This window comes from Haliotis cracherodii, unplaced genomic scaffold, assembly GCF_022045235.1.
Source record: "Haliotis cracherodii isolate W230 unplaced genomic scaffold, xgHalCrac1.p SCAF_10, whole genome shotgun sequence".
In the NCBI taxonomy this organism is placed as follows: Eukaryota; Metazoa; Mollusca; class Gastropoda; order Lepetellida; family Haliotidae; genus Haliotis; species Haliotis cracherodii.
The window spans coordinates 9,402,345-9,410,618 of NW_027266265.1; the positions used below are offsets into that span (position 1 = coordinate 9,402,345).

General features: G+C 37.6%; 1 protein-coding gene across 2 annotated transcripts in view; it reads right to left on the reverse strand.

Annotated features, from left to right (window-relative positions):
• Positions 1–3,758, reverse strand: part of LOC139446204 (probable G-protein coupled receptor CG31760) — a 266,996-nt gene extending 263,238 nt beyond the window's left edge. For both annotated transcript variants that reach the window (XM_071227532.1, XM_071227523.1), the window contains exon 1: positions 3,625–3,758. The gene's annotated coding sequence lies outside the window, so the exon portion shown is untranslated. The remainder of the gene's footprint in view (positions 1–3,624) is intronic.
• Between the last annotated feature and the right edge of the window lie 4,516 nt (positions 3,759–8,274).

Sequence of the window (8,274 nt, forward strand, 5' to 3'; positions counted from 1 at the left end):
AATAGGTTAGTTCATGTGTGCATATCTGCATTTAATGTTTAAATTCTAAATTTAGAACCAGAGGTAACTAAATACAGCTATCTATTGAAACAGACAGCAAAAGTTGGTAACTTCACCATAAGAAATAAGCCATTCTTCATTGATTCGGTACAACTATCTATAGTAAACCATTGCTCATTGAACGTTTAGCATGTAAATGACGTCTCTTAGCATTTCCATGATTTCGTAATCTTGATATCGAGGCTAGTTATGATCAATTTACTTTACGTCCAATTGTGCAAAGATAGTAAAGGCAGTGTTTGTGTCATTAAAGTTCGGCTGCCGTTTCTATGGCAAATGGCTCCAACGCGCAGTGCCTGTGGTTTGGATTTCACTGACATCCTACAGAGACGTGACTCTACCTTCTGTCATTTTGCCGATGCTCATTTCGAATCAATATACACGATATCAATCAAATGTGGACCCTTTCATTGACGCAACCATACAGAAGAGATAGGAATCTGTCGGATACTACGATGGCCATGAAATATATTTCCGTTGCAAGCTCGATAAAGACGGGTTTAGCGTTTGTCTATTCATGTGAAATATGGCTGATTTGGTAACGTCCATGTTTTATTTAACAGAACATGCCTGTTATAACAGCCATATTGTCAGAAGAAACATCCTACATTTTCATTTCAGCATGCAACCGCCGTTTATCTACCCCGCACAGAGACATGCACGATCTGTCCTCGAAGACCCTGATTATGTTTAAATGTAGATAGGGTTGACATCGGTTACATCGACCACCATAGACAAACTCATATCCGGTGTACTCAAAAAGAGAAACTCCGACGAAACGTAAAGAAATCGGAAATAAACGGAATTGGATTGGAGTATATACTTAATTAAAGACGACGAAACAGGAACATGGAGTCTATCAAGAGCGTTACCAGGTATTCTTGCACGACATGTGATTAAAACATGGACTTTACTTCACGTAAATCTCACTCGGAAAGGGTGGGTGGTTTAATTACAGCAGCCTTAGACTGAACTGATTGCAAGTGCATATGTATCGTGTATCAGTTTGGTTGAGATAGGCGCGGCTCGATGATATGCCGCGTTCTACAACGAGACTTAATGGGCGATTAATATCCGTCCCAGAACACCTGCCTGTTGAATGACTGCTATTGACGCATGTAGATTGCAGATATCTTGTCAATATCACACGGGTCATGCTTATTTACATGCAAGGATTGTCACTCGGAATTCCCATATAGCAGGATTGCCATTAATGCTGGTTGATGACAATTGGACTATTTGATGAATGATAATTCGAAATTGTAAATCTCGTAATTGTCCCAGTTGATATAGCTCTTGCTAGGTGGAGTGTTGCATATGAAAGTAATACTTACACTAGAAGGTATAGCTCATTTTGAGGAGGTTTTTGCATATAAACTGGATACGAGTACCAAATTGTATAGCTATTGCTAGCTTGGTAGAGTGTTGCATATACAAAGTTCTTATTATATCAGATAATACAGCTATTTTACGTTATATATTAACAATGTCCTAGAAGTATAGTAATGTGAGGGAGAGTGTTGCATATACATAACATACTTCGGTGGTATAGCTATGGTGAGGTTGAGCGTTACATAAGAATAGGATGTAATCCATTTAGCGAAAAAAATAAGTATTTATATTTTGAAAATAGTGTTTAAAGAAAGTATATGTCCTTCTTTCGTCTTACTTTTGTACCCATAGTCTTTATACAATGGGTCAATTAGTTTAATATTCTTCATGGTATAGCTAAGCCGTATTCAAACGTGCATTATTGCTAATTGTCAACATCGATATGGAAGCAGAAGGGACTATACTCACTTTTTTACCACCTCCAATTATGGGAAAAGAACACGGATAAACAAGTTCTACCTTTGCCGTTGCACTGTCACACAGACGTAGTTTGATCACTTATGTGTGAAACGCTACAACATTAAAATGCCATATATTATCCGGAACATTATTTCCATATGATATGTCTTTGGCCATATCCCAATTTCTGTTACGATTCTCTGAGTATTCACTGCCCAGATGTCTACCGATGCTGAGAATCATCAATTAGTCGAAGTAACCTGCTTCCAGGCTTCATAATTCAATGCCAAATCTAAAAATAACCATTATCTCCGAGTTCCAAAGTCTTTTCAAATATATTTTTTGCATTGGCAAACTTAACTAAAATGTGGTCGATCTGGACACCTGTGAAGCGTTTAACGGTATTGATCTGCAAAAGCTGTTCAGTTAGCTAATATTCACGTCAGTGGTCCTGTTCGATGTGAAATGCTAGCGGCCGATTTTCGTTCTATTTAAGCTTCCATAAAGCCATCTTAGATGTTTTAATCCAATGAGGGAACTTTGAATGACTCTTCATCACGTATCAGCCGTAAACACCGCGCTACATAAAAGTCACGTTATATATGACCATTTATCATTTTCCATGAGAATAAATAAACTACCCATGTTTTCTTCATATTCATAACGACGTATCAATTACAGAATGAACTCGCATTATTTGCAACAGACATACGTTTACAGAGTAGTATATTCCCCCAGTCGGGACTGCCCATTAATGATTCAAATTCAAGCGCTAGACATCCATTGCCAGATACATGTAGGCTCAATATCGTCGTTTAAAGTCATAGAAAAAGCTAGGAAAATCCTCTTGTCTTGCGTGTGTGCGTCATCTTATCAAGCCTTTCGCGTGTCAATGACAGTGGAAGCGATCTCCCATATCGCCTATAAGGCATATCAAACCCAGATATTAATGAAATACGACCTAATACTCAGCTTTATATCATATATCGATACAATGTACACATGAATGTACATATGGCATAGATTTCAAATCAGGTCTATTTAGCTTCAGAATTCCAAATTGATTAATCCAGACATATGTACTCATTATTTATTCTGATACATACAATTGACCATAGATACTGCATGAAGTGCGAGAAATAATAAAAATTATTTACATCATTGTGAGCGAGTAGATCAGTTCGCTTTGAAATCCGTTCATTTTCATTTTCGACTTTTTCGTTTACACAAAGTTGCGTTCAAGCTGCGAATTGCATGCTGGCATAGATTCAACTGTTTGAAGTTAATGTTAATTCATACCTAATTGGGTTATAATTCAAACGGTTCCTGTGCCAGAAAAGATCTGAAAATGGGGTTTTTGAACCTAAATCGTTTTTATACTTTATCTAAAATGTTTTCTGCGTGCAGATCACGAGTGCGTTAATTTAGTTACAAAACAAATGATGGGATTGAAAGTTGTTTTGCAATTTTTGTTTTTATTGTTAATAAAGAACAAAGTGATGAGAACATTCAACACTTGGAGAAGTTAGATCAACGTTCAAGCATATTTGGTTAGGGTTAGTATGTTGCGTCAACTGCAACAAATATCATAACTTGTACCTGGCAACCTTTCTAACGTTCAATAGGCACTCTGTATTAGACATATCGGAGAAATCTTTATATATCGACCTGCTTACCATCAGTGTGCTTAAAGTTTACAAACCAACTCACACACGATTACAACCACTATACAAATAACTATAGATCAATAAACACCGATGCTGTACAACTCACCTGGAGAGAGAAAAGTTACTCCTCTTTTCGCTATTTCAAGTTGGAGTACCTCCGTGTAGAGTTCGGACAAAGCAGTAGATCCCTTGGTCTATTAACGATAAATCTAATCTGTCCGTCTGCTTTAGATTCACCCACATCGATCTATGCCCAGCACTGATGCCGACACTATTCAAGATGGGACATCACTTGCAATACTCGGTTCGAGGTTATTCCAGTCACAGCCAATGAACGACGCCGACACAAGGCTATTCACTGCGGGACCACCTCCTCTCGTGCTAGTGTCAGTCACGAACACATATCCTTGTCAAGCCCGTGGATGAAATCTGCTCAGGCCTGGAAACTGCCTTGGGAAACGTTAGGGAGATCTGCTAGTTGAAGCGAGTCACCCGCGTTCTTGAAGGAAACATCAGCTCCGCAGTAATTGATCCCCCTGATGTCAAAACTGAAGGTACAAAAAGTGATACTGATTCACGTTATTTGACACCGTTCGATTCAGTTCGAAAATAATCAAATCATTTTACTGATAATTGTGTCACTGCCAACTTTCGATTGAGCTGATAACAGTTAGCCACTTAAAGTGAGTCGGAAGCAAACACTATATCAGAACCTGCGTTTTTAACCTCTCCCAATAACCACAAGAACAAGCGACGTCTGATGCTGGGGCTGTCGTTTACTTGCCCAACACATGACCGATCCGTCATCTTGTCCACCTCAGCCCAGATCAATACCCTTCTTTACAATCGCAGAAGGTTGACGTTACGTCACGTTCAAACGAACGTTTACCTCTTCAACTGAAGGCGATATTGCGAGTTCAATATATGCCCGCAATGTTAATGTTCAGAGGCTAAACGCGAAACCAGAAGATAGCTACGCTTTGGCTTCAAGGCAGTATAGAAGTGTAAGGTCACATTTTCTTTTCAATCAGGGTAGGTCAATTTACTTGCTTGTCTGTTTTTAACGCCACGCTCATCAAAATTCCACTTATGTGACGGCGGCCTGTAAATAATTAAGTCTGGACCAGACAGTCGAGTGATTGATATTGTGAGCAACGATCCATGATATTTATAGGAAAGCCATTACACGATTCCGACTAACAGACAGAAGAAAGTATACACCCATGTTTGATGGTGGCTATTATTGAAACAAACGGAATGGTTAATCTGTGGCGATGTATTTGCTATGGGCACCATAGGCGATATTGAAACTTAAGCTTGTTGTGTTTCGGCGACAGTTTTCAGTCTTTTCACTTTTTGAACAAGTGCAATTTTTAATTTTATATCTTTATTTTGCTAGGCACTTTATATCAAAAGCACATGTTTATGAATCACTTTAAAATAATGATAACACAAGGTTTTCGAAGGTGAACGTATCCTATCCACCTGCGGTGGCACATTCAACGCAATTGTTTCACGGCATACAGACAATAATGAAATTAAAGAATGCTGAAAAGTGGAACGATGGTTAGCCACAACATTGTTCAAAAGACCTAATCATGTTTAAACTTGCGCGGAGGGGTAGCCTAGTGGTTAAAGCGTTTGTTCGTCGCGCCGAAAGCCCAGGTTCGATTTCCCTCAGGGGTGCAATGTGTGTAGCCCATTTCGGGAACATTTCTAAAATAGCCTTATTACGAGAATAAAAAGAAATTATTTAAAAAACCACAGGAGAAATATGATCCATAAATGGTGATTATATGAACTAGTTTGTTCTAAAAAACAATACTGTTAGATATAAATAATAATCAATTAGACTGTAATGTTACAATATCCCTAGAATTACAACCGTTTGAGGGAAATTATATCTTTAATGTCTTTTTCATTTGAAATTTAGAGATAGAGAAAATGAAACTTGATATTTTATATTTTTCACAATTTAAACCAAACGTACAATAGTAATGATGCAAATGCGTTTAAATGTATTTAGATTGGTATATTTCTGGTGTTGTTGGCATTTTGCATTGAAGTCTTGTTGCGAGAACATATTGATCATAATCGACACAAGTACGCGATATATATTTGGTAAGTATTGTTGGCATCTCACCAATGACGTAGTTAACTTTTTTGGACAGGGAGGCAAATATTTGAACAACTACGTGCATGCACGTCGCTATGCAAGTGCAATAATCTTGAACCCGAAGTCAACTCCATTTCACCTACGTGCAGCCTGGCTACCTACTGTAACTGAGAAGTTTCAAGTACCGTTATTTGTTGTACAGAGTTGCGTCCCCCGTTGCTGACCAGGATCATGTAATCGTTAGTTGGAATAACCAGTCAGTGATTATTCTTGGCATGTGTTATTCTGGCTTGTCCACACTTTGTTTGTCAATAATATTACTGGATTACTATACATGTGGAAACTATCTATATTAAACAACTACATTGAACATCGTGATTGAATATCCTGCTTCTATTCAGCTCCCGCAATAACAGCTGGAAAAACAGAAGTCAGCCCCGGAATCTCCATTGGAGTCACCTAACAAGAATAGCATTAAAGAACACGGACGTTTTTTATTTGTACATGACTTTGTATGTTTGCTATGATTTATATCAATTACTGCAACATGCGATCAGCATAACATTGGACGTATACAGAAGGCATAAGTTCAATTGGAACATGACTTTGTATATTTGCTATCATTGATATTCAGTACTGCAACATACGATCAACATAACATTGGACGTACACAGAAGGTATAAGTTCAATTGGTACTTTATAGTCAATATTCTGATGCCATTTCTATGATATTGTATCTTTCATTTTACAATATTAATAAAACATTCACATATAGCTGAATAGATTATGCCCATTCAAACGGTAAATATTTATATTAATCAAAGCAGCTCTTCTCATGTAATGAAAGTATAAAAATAATAGCAGACAACCCCTGGCATGAGGGCACGTGGCGATGTCGGACACTTTATGATGAGCTTGTCAGTAACTCATTAAGTTAATGTATGACATGAATACTCAGCACTCAATGCGCTGCTATTTTCAGATGTCCCTTGATAATCCTGAGGCTACCTGAGCGAAGAATCCATCAATAGAGAAAGAAGGATTTCTTCTCTCCTGATAGTCAAAGTTACTGTTACTTAGTACATTAAGATAAAGAATGGCATTGTTCGTTAGCGCTTGTAAATCATCGTCATATTTGTACTAATGGCTGATGTGATTAATTCAAGACCAGCGTCACATGAGGCCTCTGTATAATGGCGAAAGAAGCAATAGAAACACGTGTCTTTTTCGTGACTACTGAAGGATGCTGCAGGATGAATTTCGAGCGAATGCTTCTTTCAGATTGACTTCGAAGAAGAATATTATGTTTTTGCAAAATTATTACAGATAAATCAGATTGGGATTTTCACCTTTTTTGCGAACACCTGATAACATCATTATTTGATAGTAATTCATAAAATACAAGCAACGAAAACATTATCATAATTATAAGAAGTCTCTGCTCAAAGCAGATTTGTTGTGCGATTCCGACTATACCAGGATCATGTGTTTATGAATCATTATCAATATAAAATGAAAATACATGCTTACATGTAAATGTGGTACAGTCGGAATCTTACAACGGACTCCTCGGCTGTTAATAGATTCTTCATATGATTATGGAAATGTTTCTTTTCGCTTTTATTTACACTGGACAGGTCTTTCCCGGCACCCTTAATCAGTAACTGTTCTGATGTGCATTCTAAAAGTTGGTGTGTAAATATGAAAACGTACAGGTTTATGAATAAAAACTTCGGGTTTATTACATATATTTGATTTCATTAACTGTGTGCCATTTGTTATGTTTATTGTACACCAAGCTTCATCCAATTATCTGTGTCCTATTTGTTATTCGTCATCTGCTGTTGTTAATGTTAAGCTGCTGCTTATCACAAGTTACCATGTATAAACCTATAATAACTTGGTTGTTGTCAGTCTAGCTTGAAAAAAGGTATAGCAATCCAAACGTGTCATATACCTTAAACAAGAAGTTGTTATCCGTAAAGTTGTTTGTATTTACCTTTATCAGCATCACAAACGCTGTTGTGGTTCAAAACATCACATCAGCAGCACTAAACTTGTTGTGGTTCAAGACATCACATCAGCAGCACTAAACTTGTTGTGATTCAAAACCTCACATCAGCAGCACTAAACTTGTGGTTCAAAACATCACATCAGCAGCAATAAACTTGTGGTTCAAAACCTCACATCTGCATCAATAAGCTTGTTGTGGTTCAAAACATCACAGCTGCAGCACTAAACTTGTTGTGGTTAAAAAAAATCGTATCAGCAGCACTAAACTTGTGGTTAAAAAAAAATCGCATCAGCAGCACTAAACTTATTGTGGTTCAAAACATCACATCTGCAGCACTAAACTTGTTGTGGTTCTAAACATCACATCAGCAGCACTAAACTTGTGGTGGTTCAAAACATCACATCAGCAGCACCAAACGTGTGGTGGTTCAAAACATCACATCAGCAGCACTAAACTTGTGGTGGTTCAAAACATCACATCAGCAGCACCAAACGTGTGGTGGTTCAAAACATCACATCAGCAGCACTAAACTTGTTGTGGTTCAAAACATCACATCAGCAGCACTAAACTTGTTGTGGTTCAAAACATCACATCAGCAGCACTAAACTTGTTGTTGTTCAAAACAC